Source organism: Phaseolus vulgaris, chromosome 2 (genome assembly GCF_051622355.1).
Source record: "Phaseolus vulgaris cultivar YP4 chromosome 2, ASM5162235v1, whole genome shotgun sequence".
NCBI classification, from domain to species: domain Eukaryota; kingdom Viridiplantae; phylum Streptophyta; class Magnoliopsida; order Fabales; family Fabaceae; genus Phaseolus; species Phaseolus vulgaris.
This window is the reverse complement of record NC_143499.1, coordinates 818,759-839,539: the sequence shown is the minus strand read 5'-3', so window position 1 is coordinate 839,539 and position 20,781 is coordinate 818,759. Positions and strand designations below refer to the sequence as shown.

The 20,781-nt window shown below is 25.0% G+C and overlaps 1 long non-coding RNA gene across 1 annotated transcript; it reads right to left on the bottom strand.

Annotated features, from left to right (window-relative positions):
* Positions 1–4,848: 4,848 nt before the first annotated feature.
* LOC137809986 (uncharacterized) lies at positions 4,849–6,384 on the bottom strand. The gene is made up of 2 exons (XR_011080829.2): positions 6,228–6,384; positions 4,849–5,247 (listed from the first exon to the last, which is right to left on the bottom strand). It is a non-coding gene; the product is annotated as an uncharacterized LOC137809986 (long non-coding RNA).
* Positions 6,385–20,781: the final 14,397 nt, after the last annotated feature.

Genomic DNA, 20,781 nt, shown 5'->3' with positions numbered 1-20,781 from the left:
TATTTTTTTCTTTTTTTTAATAATATTTGTTTCATGTGATGGTAGATGATTGTAGTTACTTGAGGGATGTCAAGTTGCATAGTAATGTCTAACATGAATTTTTTTTTTTTATAAAAAAAGCTAATTTAGATATCAATAATCTTTTTAATATCTAAAATAATATATAATTTAGCCAATATTAACTAATTATTTTATTTTTAAAAATTTGTTTTTTATTTAATAAAATAGTACCTATATGGTAGTTTTGACCTCTAAAATGAATTTTTATTTAATAATTTTTTTATAATAATAGATATATTAAAATAATGTCTACATGTTCTTTTGACAATTCATAAACCAAAACCAAAACTTAGCTCCATGTCTCACGGATATCTAGCTGCATAGGAATCTTTAGTTTCACTTCCATGTCTTGAGCACTTAGCATAACTCCATGTGTATCTCCAGCTTAATTACATATTTTAAGGATATTCAACTCAAATTTATACCACTACCACTGGTCAAAAAAGACCTCCTTTATCAATGTTGCATTATTTTCTTATTAAATTTAGGTCATAGGTTATCCACATTTCGATCTCTTTCGTTGTTTCAGAGTTCTTTTTTCAACTTACAAACTTCAGGAACACATCATATTTAATATTATGTCAAAATGACCGAATTTAAGTCAGAATGAATGAGTTAATTTATTTTTTTATTCCTATATCTAGATCTAAAAAAAATGTGACGAATCTTTTGTATCATGCTCCAACTAAAACCTACAATAAATAAAAATACTTTAAAAAAATTCAGTATAATGAAAAATTTCAAGCATTTAAAATAAGTAGTTCACATTCTTCTCACAATTTCTTTTAGAAAACTCCTATATTGAAAGTGTCCCTCACCCTTTTCTTATTATATGCATCTTTTAAGTCTGATTTTCATAAATAATTAAGCATTAAATTTTTTATATGTATCTAACGATTATGATAAAAAATCAAATTCGGAAAATTTAAAACTTCTTTTACTTTTATTTATATATATAATTGAAAAGAATGAAAAATAATCTTACTACTTTGTTTTGAAAGTATATAACGATGCATATAAAACAATTTTAAAATGTAATATAATGACAGATAATTCTTAATATGGTTTCTAATTATTATTAAAATCAACAAATTTATTATATGCATGATTTTCTTTATTAAATGACATTATTTAGTGCATAATACTTTTTATCCATTTTTGAAATAACAAATTATCCAAGAAAAATATAAGACATGGATAAGATCAGAAGTTTGAATGTGATAATTTTCTTCTAAAAATATTCTAATTTTAGCAATAGTTTGTTGTTCGCTTAAAGCTCGCATATGATAAATAATATTTAATTAAAATCTTTTAATATGTTTCTTTAAATACAAACGTCCTCATCTCTAGTGCTTGTATTTTTAAAATTTGTTATGTTATTTTATTATAAATATTGTATAATAAATTTATAATAATTTTAATTTTATTGAATTAATATACAACATAAACTTATAAATGTTATTATATATTTTTATTATATAAATGTAAAAGCAATAATTTAGAATATGATCATTTAGTGTTCAAGAAGGTATATTTGTTAATGAATTTATTTATTAAAAGTAGAGTATATTTTTTCTTTAAAGGATAAATTATATATATATATTAAAAAAATTTATTATATATATAACCATTAATTGTAAGAAAATAAATTATTGAATTATTTTAAAATACAAATAAATTATTCAATATAACATTAAACAAACAAACAAATTATTATTTTATTAAAAGAGGAATAATATAAATATACGATATATTTTTTCCTTTTGACAAAAATTATTATTTTTAAATATATATATATATATATATTTTTTTTTTACTTTTTGATTGTATAGGTGGTTTTTTTATTAACAATATTTATTTAAATTTTAAAAAAATAATTACTTAAAGGGTAAAATTGTAAGAAATTGGATTTTTTTTTTTAAATTCAAAATTTTCTAAATTTTTAAAGATTCAAATTTAAAATTTAAAATAAATACTTGTTAAATTTAATATTATAAAAGATAAAATGAGAAAATAAAATGTGTAAAAAAAAGAGAATTCCTTTATATATTGTTATAAATATTGTCCTAACGGTTTTGAACTTTCTCTTCTTGATAAAGAGAAATTGGACCAAACATAATTTTGGCAAAAACAGGTTTTTAAGGGTAAGTATTAATAAAATAAAATATAATATAATTCTAAAAGTTGATGGTACTGGTGATTTAAAGACATAATATTAGTTTTGCTTGTAACCATGGCATCAAAAATGTTTTTTTTGTGAGACAGACAACTCTCAGATTCAGAGGAGTTATAAAAAAAATTTAGACATGCTCAAATACTCTACATTTAAAAAAACCTTGGCTTTATCAATAATGGACTGCGTGAAACTCAAATATATTGATTATGCATCTTCCCTTTCCTCAACTTCATAAATTCTTTGTTTTTTTTTTAGTTTAACACTGCATTATAGGGAATCTCACACTTTTAAAAAAAAAATATTTAAATATATCATATTTAAATTAATTTTATTTCAAATTATTTTGGACAAGGTAATTTAAATTTATTAAAAAAATCATTTAAAAAATATTAAAATATTTTAATTATCTAAATATAAAAAATATATAAAACAATTGTTAACAAAATAAAAATATTTTAGTTGATATTAAAATGTTTTTGTCAGAATTCATTGACAAAAAATACTTTAGTTAATATTATTAAGTGAAAGTAACAGGAAAAAGAAAATCCTATTGAAGAAAAAATAATTTTAGCGTGAATGATAAAAAAAACCTTCAGAGTTTTTAAGAAAAAATTAATCATAATATCATAGAAGTCAATAGAAAATCTACATATCATCTATAAAAAAAATAAATTTTCTAGATTGACTAAAAACACTCATACTTATATCAAACAATAATTTATAATAACAACAAAGCAATTCTAATAATTGTAATAAAGAAATAACAAAAGATTGGATGTAAAAATTTGAAATTCTCTAGTTTTAAATAATCTAATTATTATTATTAAACTTTAAATTTTAATTTCTTTTAAAATTTCTTACTCAAACATTATATTTTATCATTTCAAATTCTCTAAAAATATTATACTCTTAAAATTCCTTATCCACTATCTTCCACTAAAGAAAAAAAAATACCCTTGCGCAATACGTGAAGAACCAAGAGTACATTTAAGCTATTATTGTTTCCAAAATTATGAAAAGATCTTAAGTGAAGTAAAAAGTCAATTCATTCTCATTTTATCTTCACAAATTGTTTTCAAATTTGGAATAGAAATGTCTCCCCATTTTACCAGGCATTTTGTCAACAAAAGAAAGTTACTAACACATACTCAAAATTGTCACCCATAGTCTCCAAATAACGACATTTTTCTTCATATAACACAATTTTCATTTTTCCATTTAATATCTTTTTGTTTTTATTTTTCTATCTAACATCATTTTATTTTTATTTTATTTTATTTTATTAAGTAAAAGCTTTCATGTTAGGTATCTATATCAACTTGACAAAAACGATACATACGTAGACTATATCTAATCATAAAGAATTCTAAGAACGGACTAGATGGTAGCCTATTATACCAATGAAAAGATTCTCTATGAATAAATCCTAAATTAGCCAACTTATCAGCATACACATTTCCTTCACGAAAAATTGAGTAACTCTAAACATGAATTTCCCACAGTAATTGAGATAAGTATTTCATCGATTACAAAGCATCTAAGGAACATTAGTTCTAGCAGTAAACGCAATACAAACCAAAGCAGAATTACATTCCAGCCAAACATTAAGTCGCAACTTTTGAGCTACCTCCATAGCATGTATAACCGCATAAAACTCAGCAATCAGTTAGCAGCCCCATCAGTGTTAATTTTAACCTAGCCTGGTGAAGGAAACTCTCATCTAACAGGAAGAGGACGAAAAAATTTACTAGTACGAGTACGAATACCAAAAAACTTGATCATGTTGAAATCCAACATATCATTCTTCATTGAAACTTTAGACGAATTTCCCACTAGATGAGTTAAATCTTTTATAACCGAAATAGCCCTAGAAACCTCAATCTTATCCTGAAAACGAGTATAATTCCTCATACGCCATATCATCCAAATAGAAAAAGTTATCACAGCAAGCTTACTCAATTTAACCAAAGGACTACCATCACTCTTAATAAAAGAGAGAAGATCATCCTTATTAGAGAAATGAGAAGTAGGAAAAATTTGGCGAACTCAACTCCAAATACGCAAAGCATTAGAACATTCAAAAAATAAATGTTCAATAGATTCCTCGTGTTTTTCACAAAGCATACACATAGAACAAATATGAAGACCTTTATTTTGAATATCTTGATCTGTAGGAAGCCGCCCATGAAAACTTTTCAAAGGACAAAAGTTTTGGAAGGCGGAAGATATGAAGACCAAATAAATTTACCCCAACCACAAGAAACTCTTGGATCCAAGAAAAAAGTCCTAGCCGATTTAAGAGTGAAATGACCAGTCTCATCTAGAATCCAATTACCAATATCCTGTTCCACTCTAACCATCACTCTTATATCGATTTAGAGTTACTCATATCTTTGTTACTTGTCTTAATTACTGTGGAAAAATCAGGTTTAGAGTTACTTATATTTTTGTTAACATATGGATTTTGGTATCCCCAATATTTTTTTCATATGATGACAAATTATTGTTGTTACTTGAGGTGTCCGCATAGTGTGATACCATGTTAAATAATGATGAATAACATGAAAATTTTTATTTTAAAAAAGATATAACAGAATACAAAACAAAGCATGTGAGTGGAGAAAACATGTGGTTGGAAGATAGTCCACACTGGATAGCCATAACCAATTCATAACATTCGGTACAGCAGAAATTCAAAACATAAGAAAAAATAAGTGTAGCATATATTACAGTCTATATTCCCCTGATGAGGTTTTATCAGATTTTGACATCGGGAGATTCAACATAGGAGATTGAAATCAATTCTGACCTAAACTTGTCATCCCAATCAACATTGGGTCTTCCAAAGCCATCTGCGTCCTCGCTTTCACTCACAATATCTGAATCCAGAATTTTATCAGGTAAACAATCAGAGATAGCAATAAGCAACTCACGTGACAGCTCCTCAGGTGCCTTCTTGCTCGGTGATTTGATATCCATATAACTTTCTGATATTTCCTACAAGTCCAAATCTGTTTTGAGGATCCAAAATATCAGATATTCCCAACATAATACCCTGTGTTTCATTCGGCCTAATCAATTACAATCAATTGAAATCATTGCATGTGTTCAGTGTCTTTGTGTGCATTGCCAGAGAAACCCAGATTTTTTTATCATCTCTTGATCTCGTTCTCACACACCAATCATAAGGTAAATAAGTATTAAAATGCATTCATAGTGTAAAGGACAAAATTATTAAATTAGCAAACCATTAGATAAGTATAATAAGAAATAAAACAAGGCATCCAATGAAATTAATACAACACACGCAACTGAAAAAAAGTTCTAGCAACTTTGAATTCCATGACCACTTCCATATCACCCTTTTTTATGAAATATTTTCAGATATTACTCTCAGGGCAATTCCACTAGTATGACCAACCCAAACATAATGAACATTTACGTACGTAACATGCAGCAAATATAAACTATCAACAAAGAAAATTCAGTTAGTGACAGAGTCACACCATTGCACTAATTATCTATTAAAGGCAAAGGAACGGTAATTGCCAATTCAGTCAGAAGGGTTAGCATTGGGTGGATGCTTACAGAACACTAAGTGTGCATTCTAACTTCATTTTCGTATTCTCAGTTTTATGTCTATTTTTGATCCTCTAAGTCAACATAGATCTGATTTCTTGAAGAAGAAATCACAAAATACTCACTCAACCAAAACAGAAAAGAAAAAAAAAAAACCATTCTGATTCTTCCTGCTAACATCAACTCCACGGGATCAACATCAATAAAAAAAAGAAATCCGTTATCATCTAATCTTGCAATGAATTTAATTATCTTGCAATTGGTTTGTTGCAGTTGGCGATCAACATCTCGAAAAGAGTTGCGAATAACAAGACGAGCCTATATTCACGCGAAACAAAAGATCGGCACAGAACATTCCATAACAACGAAAACGCACAATTGAAATTAGGGATCAAAATATGGACAACGCTACCTTATTTTCAGCTCTTCAGAGATGAACGCGTTTTCTTCGCCTTCTCCACCCCAATCTTTTCAACACTCTTTCGTAATTTTCCCGTCCGTTAAGATTTAATATGATAATTTTTTTTTCTTTCTTATCTTTATTTCAATGGGCGCTTTATGAAGTCTTCATTGGAATTATCCAAAATAAACAATTTTTGTTCAAAAAAAAAAATCAAACATTTTAGAATGTTAAAAACATTAAATCGTAAATTCAAAATAAACTAAAAAATCAAATCAATTAATTTTATTTTAAACAAAGGATATAAGAATGCCTGTTTGATAAATTTTAAAAAAAGTTTGTATATTGGAATTTTAAAGTTTTTTTTTAAAAAAATATATAATTTTGAGAATTTTAGTTCTTATTTTTATTATGAATTCATTAAAAATAATTTCGTAGAAATTATTTGTATTTACGGAATTTAAAAAATGCAAGAGAATAAGAGGTGTATATAAAGTTTAGTTGTAAATGGAATATTACGATATAATAATAATATTGTATTTTTCAATTTTCTCATGCTACGTGTGATATTGATGAATAGAACGATTTTAATATTCTTATCCTGATGAAGTAATAAGACGTATATGTCATTTTCATAACAAAATTTGCGCAAAATTAAGTTTTAACTATCACATTCACACATTTAGTTGATTTTTTTAAAAAAAATGTTAGTTTCAATGGATAAAAATGTTTCATATTTAATATATGTTTAAATAAAATTATAAGATAAAAAAATTAATACTTTTTAAACGTTAAAATGATGTTATGTACAAGTTAAAATGAATTTGTAAATTTTAGTTTTTTAACAATCTTTTTAGTTATTTTCCTTCTATAAATATTTTTTTTCATTCATACGGTTAAAGGTCTCTCTCTATATATATATTCACTCAAAGTTATTTTCTATAATAATTGCATCTTCCCCACTTTATTTTATTTCATTTTTTATTTTTAACTGTTTATTTTTTAAAATTATTAAATTTGATTCATGAAAATCATATTCTTAAAAATATAATTCTAAAGAATATAATATTATGAAGGTTGTATATTTGGTTATATTTTAAAATATTAAATTCATTATTTTATTAATTAAATTTGTTTGAAATTGTTTTAATTTTATCTTTTAAACATCTTCAAAATCTGATTTAGTTTATATTTTGTTAAACTGCTTCTAAAATTTAATTCAGTTTTATACTAGTTCAATTCATTTCATGCATTATTTTCCACCACCATGAATTCTATCAGTAATTCTCACTTTGTCATTTATATTCACCGCAAATGTTCAAGAGCTCTCAGACAAGCCCACGTTCCATTGGCTTGAATAATGGAAAACTGGCAATTTCTTATTGCACCTCCATAGTTTTCTTCATGCCCCTATAATTATTGTAATTCCAAAAATATTATTAAAAATTTATATTTTAAATTTTACAATTTAAAATTCATTTTCTGAATTTAAAAATAACTTTTAAATTATAAAATTCAAAATATAAAGTTGACTTCCAAGGTATTTGTAAAATTTGAAAGTGAACTTCTATTTCAAATTTTAGAATTGAAAAGTCATTATAACTTTTGAATTCTAGAATTTAGAGTTCAAAATTTACTTTCAAAGAAAATAATAATTTCATTAAGGTTAAATTTAACTTTTCAACAAGCATGAAGTATGAAGTTACATGCACAAACTATAGAAGTGGAGAAAGAAATGTTCTGAAAAACTGAACCCTAAAACTTAACTAATCTTCAATTGTTTTATGTACCCAAAAAATTTAGAGCCACATCCAATTACTCACGTAAACTATGTAAAATGGTATCTACAATTTTTAAATAGATGTATAATTTTAGTTTCAGAATCAGAAACAATTTTAAAATTTTAAAAATTGATTAGGTGCACGAATCAATTGCCTTTAACTTCACTCTATCATGTTGAATGTATGAACATGTTATATGAATTATGCAGTTAATAAATTATTAATGTTAATAAATTATTAACATTAATAAAAACGAATTGAAGAAAATAACATAAGACAACAAGTTATAGAAACTAAGAAATTACAAAATGTTGAATTGATAATTTATTTTTATTGATTTACTTTAATAATATATATAATAAAATTATAATTTAAAAATAATAATAAAATCTAAATTAATAACCAATATTTGAAAATAGTAAAATTTGAATTAATAAAATTTAGGTGGGAAGAAAATAATAGCTAAAGTATCTAATAATTCCAAGAATATCTCTTATTTTGCTCACTAATAATTAATGCCAGACAGGTAATATTGAGATGAGGTAATGGTGTTGGAAATCCAAGTGTTCATTCTTGTTTTCTTTTTTATATTTTTAGAGACTGTTTCAAAAGTGTTATTTGTTGGAGAGAAAGGTCTAAAAAGAAACTGCTACATTTAGGTATGATTACCAGCATCATTACTACATAAAAAAGAGAGAGAAAGTGCAGTTGTAGTGCTTTTCTTTTTCTTCATAATTGGAGCATCTATTTAAGAAACAGGTTTATTAGGCAACCTAATATAGTGGAACATCACAAGTGAAGATAATGAATATTGGAAAACAGAGGATTAATGAGAGAAACCAAATATAGTGCTTTGCTTATTCACTAATTTTTGTCCTTTCCTTTTTATCAAGGGCCCTTTACATTTAATCACACTTAATTTAAACCAAAATCACTGAGAAGTTTCTTAGTCCATGCAAACTTTTTACGTATCCTTTCCATGTATATACATACATATATACAAATCCATCTAAAGTCTGTCTAAGAAGTTCAAAAAAAAGTTGAATAAGTTTCTTCTTAAGTTTTTATAGATTAAAACTTTACTGGTATGGGGCGAGGCAGTTCACCGAAACTCGGTCTGCTTGACTGAACTGACCAAGATCCCCACGGACGGCCTGGCCGACCGACACATTTAACCATTAACGTTCAAACCAAGGTCAGTGAAACTAAATTACCATTAAGAATTAGGTAATACAACCATAAATGTGATTCATTCCACTAATCAGGCCCAATAAAGTAAGTTCATTAAAATAATATAAATAGCACACATTCCAAGAAATAAGGTACATCATTATCATTGTACATATCCGAGTGTCGAACACCCTCTTTACTGATTTTAGCGTCGGAGTGTCTTCTGCAAGTACCTCCTCCATTTGGCATTCACCCGAGACTGAGAGCCGAAGGAGTAGCGCGAAGACCAGAAGGATCATAACAAAACTCTAGCAACCTGCCCGAAGGAAGGAGGAAGACGAAACCTTCAATAGTTCTCTAGGTCCATCTCCCTAGTAGAAACAACAACTAATTTTTTAGATAAAATCATTCCGTGCATTTTTTATTATTTTTTGTTCAGAAACTTTTATAGAAAAAAATGTCTAGACACATAAGAAATGTTTGGAACTAGAACAGCAAAAGGAATATATTTGTTTTTCTAAAATTGTTTGTAAAAGTGTTATTTCATAAATGGTGGTACCCATGACCAATCGTGGGTTTCAACCTTGTACGCAATAACTTCTTTTGCTGATCAAAATCATATGCTACCTTTGTTCCAATATATAATACATGATTGGATGGGAAATATTAGTCGATATATTAGTTTTGTTATAACTTTTCGAAAATTTAATTAATAAATAATAGATTATTCCCAACTCAACTTACTAATAATTTTGAAAGAGTGCATTATTTAGCATAGTTTTCTTTTATAAACATCAAATGTAATAAAAATTTATAAAATAAGAAAGTTAATGTTGAAAATTACACATTGACTAAAGATAAAAACACTTCATAGTATATAGATGAATGTAAATATTACCTTATGAATTGGTTTTGTAAAATTGAATTAAACTTTTTTTTATTAGCAATTGAGTTAAAATTTTAAGTTCACTTCTTTAAATAAATACAAATTTTACCTTATAAGTCGATTTCATAAGGTTAAGTTATCATTAAGTATATTTTTAAATAGTTAATTTTTAAGTTTCTCTAATTTCAATAAGAAATAAAAATAAAAGTATTTATATTCTTAAATATAAAAAAAAAAGGACTAGCAACAAGAAGGTTTAATGAAGGAAGTTTTGCTTACTTGTGCTTAGCTAAATTTGAAGCGTTTGAGATAGTCCTTCTTTTTCTTTTTGACACAATCTAGATCCTAAATTTATCTCTTCATGAATAATACCTTTTTATGTTCCCTCAACCATTCATCAAACATAGCTTGTTTATACTCTATATATAATAATATATTACAAATATTTAAAAAAAATATTATATATATAACATTATTTTACACTTTTTCTTTAAGATTATATTTTTAATCTCCTTAATATAATCTTATTCTACTTCCTTGGTAACAAAAACTTATCCATTCAATACCAACACTAGTGCATATATTACATTTACAAGAACGACTATATGGCCACATTTAGCACGCACTCGTAAATCGAAGAGATACAAGAACGACTATAAAAAATAACTTATTAATAATTTATCCTTTACTTTATCTTTCCTATTCATCTCTAACTCTATACACAAATTATAAAAAAAAAATAGATAATTGTAATTAAAATATAAATAGAGTAGAAGAGGTCAGAAAAAATCTATTTGTATTCTATCAAAGTAATTAAACAAATTTTTTGGAATTAAGTAACACAAATAAGACATATATTATGTTAGGAACGCTTTAGATACATGTCTAAACGAAAAAAAAATGTGTGAATTATTATCTATTCACACAGGAACCTAATTGATAAGTAGTGTGTGGGTTATCTATCATTCATGTTGGTGCTAGTTTAATCTTCCACTTCAATATAATTCATTCCTATAAAAAAAATTATTAATATCAACTAATTTAAAAATAAAAAATAATTAATCATTACATTAAATAAGTTAAATATTATTTTATAAATTAAATATTAATAATTTTTTAATATATAAAATAATTTTTAATTTAATAAATATATTGATTAATTATTTTTTATATCTAAATTAGTTTATATTTAATTATTATTTTTATAATTATTTTAAGATAGGAAAAATTAAGAGTTTAACTTTTAAATAAATCTAATATTATATACTAAAATCACTTATTTAATTATTATATTTTTGAAAAATTGAAACGATGGAAGTTTTATAAAATCTTTTTTCAAACAAAAGAAAAAATCAAATATTTGGTGAAGTGAAATTACTTTTTATCTAAATCGGACATCAAAATTATATTACTTTTCCTTTTTAAGTAATGGGAGAAGATGAAAGGAACTTAAAGTGTGATTGCAATTCCTTTCTTAATCAAGATTCTTAATTAATGTCTTTATTCCATATAATCAACTGTCTATTTTAAATATAATTTTAGTTAATTAATTTGTCAAGTACTAATAAAATTATTAAATAAACTAATTTTAGGATTGTTTTAAGACATGAGATTTAATTCGAGACATAAATCTTAAAATAAACAAAGGATGAAAAGTATAAAAATAAGTTATAAATATTAATTTTATTATTTTGTTATGAATTTTATTTGTTTAAAATTTTCTTTATCTCCAAATTTTGTTTAGCATTTTGGAGTTGAAGTAATTTATTTTATAAAAATATTATATTATGAAGAAGTTAGGTGGTTGTTGGTCGATCAAAATAGTTGATTAGTTTTAGATAATGTTTTATTTTCTTAAATAGTTTTAACTTATATCTCTTCTTCTCTTTTAACTTTTAATCAAGGGGATGTTAATGGTGTTGGAATTAATTGAAAATTTAAGAAGTTGGATAAGAATGTTGTGGTATTCTAGATGTACACAGGAAGTTTTTATTAATAGACACTATATTTAGGTTAAAAATGTTAATTGTAAATATTATTTAGATATATGATTTGTGGTGATTAAATGACATATATAAGTTGGAGTGTGATTATAAAAATATGTGTATAATTGTTGAAAGTCCCAAATATGATTTTAAAAGCAAAAAAGTGATATAGTAATTAGGTGATAGAATTGGTAGTATGAAATAAGCGTAAATGTAATATATCTATCAAAAATTGAAGTATTATATTATCTAATTGTGAAATTTGTTTTGCCTTGAAAACTTACTTTTAAATTCATCTGAAAAAAATTGGATTATTCCATCAAGATCTAAACACAAGTAATAATTTAATACATACAAAATAAATAAAAATATTTTCAGGAAATAAAATGTATATAATAATTTTCACGTAAAATAAACATCCAATTAGATCGATTTATCCATATAAATCAAGAGGATGTTAAAAAAAGAAGTTGACCTTTGTCTTCTCCTTACTCAAACTTTCAATTCTTACTTAAGTGTAAATATTGCGACTTTGAACAACATTTTGATTGCTTGAGTGAAGAAATTATATGACAAATTATTTCTCTTTTTCTATTATGTTCAAGTGAAATTATCTTAATTCAGTGAGACATGCATAAATAGAGCACCAACAAATTGATGAAAACAACTAAACATTTTTAAATTTTCATCATCAACTAAACATTTTTAAATTTTCATTTCTAAGAAGTAACATACAATGTATATTGACAATTAAAATCATTATTGACCCATAATTCAACATAATCCAATTTTTTTAATACTCAGCAAATTTGAATACACATTTTCATTAAGTTTTCAATTCAATTCACTTCCAACTTGGTTAATTCATTAATTGGCTTCTATATCCTATTCAAATTTTCATACAAACATTTCTACTACAATTCATATCTCATTTTAACACCAACATTCAATAACTTGGGAACTTACATTATTAGTTACCTCAAAGTTTTCAAAATTTTGTATTAAAAAACTATCGTTATTCTGCCAAACAAACATGAAAAAATTTGAAAAAAATATTTTTAAAGATGGTTCCAAGTTGGAATTGTCGTTATAAGTACGTTTTGTTTTAAATATTTTATTATTATTATTATTATTATTATTATATATATATATATATATATATATATATATACTCTATCCTGCATAAAATACCAAATTTCCAGAATAATAATGCAATATGAAAGTCAACATACAATACATTAGTACATATAACATTTTACAAAAAGTTCTATAAATATATGAAAAAGTTTTATGTCATTATAATAATTCGTATATCCTAAAGTGTTATACATGGTTACCTTAAGTTGCATCCAAGTGAGTTTCTTTACATTTGCACTTTCCCTCCAACTCAACATGTTATATCCAGAATAAACACTAAACTAATAAGATTTCATGTTATAACACACAACATTATGTAATGTAATATATGAGTAATAAATTTGTGAATGTAATATAATCATAATAGTTTGATAAATCTCTAACTTGTACTAGGAAACACAATACAAAATTTCAGAATTTTCTGACAAGTAAAAGTATGGGAACTAAAATCTTAAAATACCTGAAAAATACATAAATAAATAAAAAATAATAGTAAACGGTGGATTTTTGGAATCTTGGTCGACCCCAATCCCTTCGGATATTAGCCACCGCCTAAACCGACTTCTTTGTCAAAAGTTATGACGGATTGAAGTTTTTCCATGCTAATTTTTGTCAACTCCAAATCTATCACTCTTCTCTTCAATGTTAGGACTCCTCCATCAAATATTCAGTAAATGAAGTTCCCACAAACCCTAATCAACACATACATGCAAATATTTGTTATAAAATTAATTAAAAAAATTTAGGGTAGGGTTTAGGGAGGCACCACACCATGCATCAATCCAGTCCTAATAGTGTGTGTGTGGTGGAGGTGTTGGCGACGTGCAGAAGGTGTTGTCACACGGAGGTGAAGGGTTGGTGCGGGGGTTTGATGTGCAAAGGAGGGCTGGAGAGTTGGAGCGGCGAAGGGGAGGTTCGCAAGTGGGCTGTGCGCGAAGAGCAGGGGGCGCGACGACCGTCAGCATGGGCAGTGATAAGAAGAACTTGTGTTGGTGGCGGTGGAGATAAGGAGTGGGCAGTGGGAGAAGGAGAAGATGGGTGCACAAGTGAAGAAAAAAAATGAAAAGGTGTAAGTGAAGATGAGGATGTGGGCACGAAGAGAGTTAAAAAGGGGTACAAATAACTACGGTTCCAAGGCAACCGTCATTATATACCCCTCATCAATACATCTAACGACAGTTCATAGAGCAATTGTCGTTATTTCAGCCAAATTGATATATTGTGACTGTTTTATGTTAAAAAAGAAAAATAATTACAAGTCTGCTACCGCCTCTTTTTTATGGATGGTTTTATAAAAATCATCTTTGTTTGGGATCGCCTTTTTGAGATTTTGTACTAGTGATTTAATGATTTTCTTATAGTGAAATCTATGCTTTAGTTTTTGTCAAACGTTTGCATATCTATTTTTTGATAAAAAAATTTGAAGTTAAAGTGAGAAGATAAAGGACACTTAGCCTTTCTTTCTCCATTCTATTTCCTACTTATTGTACTCTTGATAACCATTCAAGAAAGTGAAAGATATTTAAATTGTAAAATTTTGAAAGAAAGGAAAAAAATGAAGAATAAGGTTTCTCTTGAAGGTGAAAACTATGATTATCATTTTGCAAAGGAAAATAAATAAGTTTGTTTTAAATTTTAAATTCCTATTAGCACTCCATTATTTAGATAAGTTTACACCTAAAATCTTAAATCAACTTAAACTCACACTTAACTATCTTAAACTATTTACACCCTCATTTTATTCATACATCTTACATTAAAAGTTTTACAATTATAATAACTCTACCTATTAATAAATGGATTAACTATGTATTTTCATCCTGATATTTTTACGCGAAATTGAATTTCACCTCTAATTCAAATTTTAGATCTCTTGGGTATTTTTATTAACAAAAACTATTAGAATGAGTTATTACCAGTTTTGTTAGGTGGCAAATAAAGTTCTAATATGGATTAGGATGTTAAAAAATGTCATTCTGACTCATCCAATATATGCTAAAAATTTGTTTGTTACATAAAAAAACATTAGAACTCAGTTCAATAGTTTTCTTACTATAAATATTCAAACGGTTTAAAAGTTAGACTAGAGACAAAAACGAATCTTTTATTATAATAAAAAATATATATTTAACCCTATAAATATACTTAAAATTTAAATCACTTTAGAATCTTCCACTGCTTCTCTGAGTTTTGAATTTTTTATTTTTTTTGTAATTAGATAGATTGATGGGTGCATTTGAAGATAAATTAAGAGGAAACACGTTTTTCACTTCATGCCATAAAATACATAGGAAATTTAAAGAGGAGTGAAGCAAAGATTTAAAAGAGGAGTGGCTATGAGAAATATGATATGATTACATGTTCTACATCAAATACAAGTATACGTCATTGGCCAAGCATGCGCTGATGCTCACTGCACTAACTACTTAATTATCCAACTCATACACATTCACAACTATCCATAACAATAAACAAGTGCCCTCACATCAAATATTTCTGATTATGAAATATTTCTATTTTTAATCAATATAAAATCTACACATCAATCTTACAAAATCAACATAAAATTTATACTGTAACTTGATTTTATTTTTAGTTAATGCAAAATCTCTTATACACTTGTTCCGATCTCAAGTCGTTTAACAGTATTGTTAGAGTCAATCACCGCATACAAAGTATTGTCCGTTTTGGAGGTCGGTGTTCCATTACGGTTTTGTCCTTAAAAAACACCTAAAAGATGAAGGGAGGAAGGAGTATATAAATTGCCTTCTGCCTCGATTCTTAGACTATCTTGGCGTACGCACAACAATCCTGTCTGATATTCTAATATGATATAAGATCTGATTTAAGATCTAATGAGAGTGATAAGTGAATTCAGAGATTGAAATTTGAAAGACAATAAAATTAGTTGTTTATTCTCTTGGTAAGGTAATATGCAGAGAGAAAGAAGAGGAAGCAATGAATGTGTGAATCAGCATGGCCTATAAAGGGTGATTACGAACACATCAATCAATGACGTCATCAACGTTGTTCTGTGAAATTGATTCGGTGATTAAAATTGGGTCACGACGTTGATGTTTTCTATGAATGATAATGGGTGCTATCTGACTATATATAATCACACGTAGAATTTAGGAGAGAAAATATCACAGTGAAGCATGGTAGCCCACCATAAAAGATAATCATTTTGCAATTTATACAAACCTAAACTGAATTATAAAACTAAATATTCTACTTTTTATATCTGTCAAAAAAAAATTATGTAACAGATACACACTCATACGATAAAAATAATATCTAAAATGTAATAGATATATTACACGAACACTCATACGATACAAAGAAACGTATAATATCTAAAATGTAAAACATGAAAATACGGATATATATATATATTATAATTATGAATTATATAAATTGATAATAAAAATTTATGTACAAATATAAATATATGTTTTAGATTATTTTTTAGAGTAGAAAGATGTTTTTCATGACTGTTTCAAAAGAATTTGTTTCTTATTTTTATAATTATAATAAAAATTTATACATTAAGTTTGAGTTTTTAGAAAATTAATGTATTTTTATTTTTTAAAATTGTTTCAGATCCGTACTAGAATTGTCAGAAATCCAATAAATACTTTTTAAATTAGACATTTTACGAATGTGTGTTTTACCAGTGTCATACGAGTGTCGGTGTCCGATATGAGTATATGAGTATCTGACACACCATTTAAAAGAAGTGTTTGAGCTTCATATAAAAATTCAGATTGATTTTAATTCTTCACGCATTACTAAAAGTAAATATTGTTGTGGTATTCTAAAATGATTCAGATAACATAATTTAGGAATTGTGACAAAATAAATTTATAATTTCGTCACGATTTTATTTTTATAGAATTTTAGAAAATTAAGAATAAAAGGTAAATTCGTTAGATAAGAAATTGGGCTCGCGCAATTTTATATTTTTCAATCAGTAACAAATATTTTAAAAACAGTACTCGAAAACATGTTTTTGTAATTTCTCTTAAGAATTTATAGTTTTATCTCATTCCATATCTTTATTATTTTAGCATGTTTAATTTTCATTATCTCCTTTTGAAACCTCTTTTGGATTACAATCTCTAAATATTTTAATACTCATTATCTAATCCTAACTCAATCTTATTATGAGTGGCTTTTTTCTTAATTATTCATATTTTTGATACACATAGATTATCGATACTTTTTTAAGATTGTGATCTGTTATCCTAATCCTAATTCAATCTTTAAAAAACAATATAGCTTTGATTTAATAATAATATAAACATATTAAGAATATTTTTGTATTCTAGAAAGAAAAAAATGTATAATCAAGTAAATAAATATTTTATATCTATAAATTATTTCAATTAATATTTACACCAAATATTTTTTATTTGATGTGCCATAGATTTTTAACCTTCATTTAATAATTTAATTTTTTTAGCTAAATTATATATTAATTTTGTCAATAATAAAAGAGAAGGCACCAAATAAATCCATTTGCAAATTTGCGTCAGCCCACTACTGAGTATTGACCAAGACCATACTCTTTATTTATTCATAAATATTAATCAAAATTCATTTATGATATATATAATACTACCTCCAATCTTTTTAAAATACATAAAAATAATTTAGTTAATTTTAAATAATAATGTAAAAAATTAAATAATAATTACACTATAATAAAAAAATATTAAATAAAAATTAATTGTAGAAAATAATTAATCACTAAATTAATTAAATTAAAATTATTTTAAAAACTTAAATAATTATGATATCTAAAATAATTTTTATTATTAATAAAAACATTAACTTAATAACTAATTAGCCTTTACTTAATATTTTTAGTGATAATTATATAAATAAATTGTGATATAAATAAAAACGACTTATATTATTATAATTTTGATCGAAAATAAATTTGTATTTATTAAGGATAATACACCTATTTAGTTTATTTATACATGACTAAACCTTATATATAGTGATAAAATACAAGTTTTTCTTAATATATAATGTTAACAATAACAAATCTTACCAACAATAACTCCTACTTTGCTGATTAAATTACACCCACAAAGCTTTCTCTTTATATAATTTTTACTTAATAAAATTATATAAAAAATGAGACTTAATTAAAAAAAACAATAATCAACTAAAAAATTAATATGATATTCATTCCCAAAGCCAACTTGCATTCCTATGTAATAAACACTTAATTAATTATTAAACAATAAATTAGTACATATATAATCCTAGGCCACTGAAACAAATTTGTCTCCAAACTTAAAACAAGATAGAGGTATATATATAACAATAATAATAAAAATAATCTATTTGATTGATTTTATTCAACTTTTAAATATAAGGTTGTTAATATATTAAATTTATCTTAACTATCAATAACTTTTTAAAATTATTTTCTTATTAATATTTATTAAATAAAAATACACATTTATAATGAGACAAATAACCGAAACAAAAAAAATGTTTCATATAAATTTATGAAATACGTAAATTATTGTTTACATTGAGTTTGCTTGATTTTTCTAAATATTTTTTTTTAGTGAAACAATTATTTTTAATATATTAGAATAAATTAAGAAATAGAGAAAAAAATTGTCCTTTTATGATAGGAACCTTTTAGCTGCAATAAAAAAGATAAACTTAAAAAAAGATTTTTCTTTTGCATTAAACAAACTCATAAATTTATGTTTATATATTAATTTTTAGCAATCACGTATAAAAAATAGAGTCGCTTAGAGTATTTTTTATACATAAAAGTAAATGATATTTAATATTTCTAAATATAAAAATAAAGTATGAAAGTTATTAAAAATATTATAGAATGAGCTTTAATTATAATATTGTTTTGCGGTCATATAAAATAATGCGGTAGGTTTTGGTGTTTTATACCGTTGTTTTGTGCATAACCAACAAATTATATATATATATATATATATATATATATTATTAACGTTAATCAATTAATTTAAGATATTGTTTGTTTTAAAGTTTGAAAATCATATAATTTTATTGTTGCAAGATGTATTAGTATGTTAAATAGGTGTATATAAACTAACTATCATATTAAGTACTAAATAATGTAAGATATATTGAATGTATAGAAACATTATTTATTAAGTATTATCACGTGATCATGTATATGACTTCAGAGTTAGTAAAAACTAAATATCTTATCAAATACTCTTTGTTAATCTTCACATCATACTAATATACTAAATATATTCTTAGAATCTATTTTAAAGAATTTAAATATAATGGGAAATATTCGTCAAGCCATCTTATTCAAAAATAGACATGGTTAGAAAATTATTAAATAAAAATTAATTTTAAAAACTAAAAATAATTAATTATTAATAATTAAATTAGATACTATTTTAGAGACTAAAACAACTATTGATTTCAAAATTAGTTTATACTATTAATAAATAATTTTTAAATATTAGTAGTTAATTATATACCAATTTAGAAACTATTTATCAATAATAAAAACTAATTTAAAAATTAATAATTTTTTAATCTCTAAAATAATATATAATTTAGTCAATATAACAACTAATTATTTTTTATTAAAATTGATTTTTATTTAATGAGTTTTATGTATACTTAAGTATTTTTTTTCAAAAAATAATAATTAATTAATTTATTTTATTTATTAAGTGAGAGTGGTCAATGCTACACTTCATGGTGGTTGCAAGACGGGAAGAAGTGAGAGTGGAAAAACTCTAAGATTTTGAAATAGGAACATTTTTTACGTCCACTTAAACACCAACCCATATAAAAATCACTTTTCTGATTTCATATATAACATATATAATGTAAAAAAATCTGTCTTTATTTACAAAAATGTTATTAAGCAACACAATGCAAATGGTAGTTTATTAGATTATTTAAAAAAAAATATATAACTCAACTTTTTATAAAATTAGTTTACAAAATAAGATTTAAATATTTTTTTTTTATCTCTGATTGATGTGTGATCTTCAAACTTATCCTCCGATCAGAACTAAACAAATATTTATAGTTAGAATGAGGTTCCAACTTAACATCTTTTGAGATTTTGAGAAGAATTAATTTTTGAAAAGCATAGTATGATGAAAGTTGTGAGTTGTGTTTGGAGGAGTTATTATCGTTGACCCCTATTATAGAATGAGTCAAGATTTGAGATGCAATGATTTATCCTATGATAGATATTATCAGTTTGAGTTCGCTTATCTCCGACTCGTAAGTTTAATCGATATAAAACTATATGATAACACTTAATTTGTTCGTTCGCATAATTTGTACTCACGTAACATTTTCGTGTAGCTAGTTAAGATAATTTAAAAACTAAAAATAAAGAAAACGAATGAATAGTGAAAGAAGTCATGGTGGTTTTGCACCCAACATTTGGTGTGAATGGTGATATCTGTTTCTATCGTTTTCGTTGTGGTTTTGATATGAGGAGAGATTGAAACATATATGTTAGGTGGTGCACTCATGCCTAACAGGTGTATTCCTTATTAATTAATCACCTTCTTTTACTTTCTATTTTTGACATCTTGCGGATAATTAGTGCT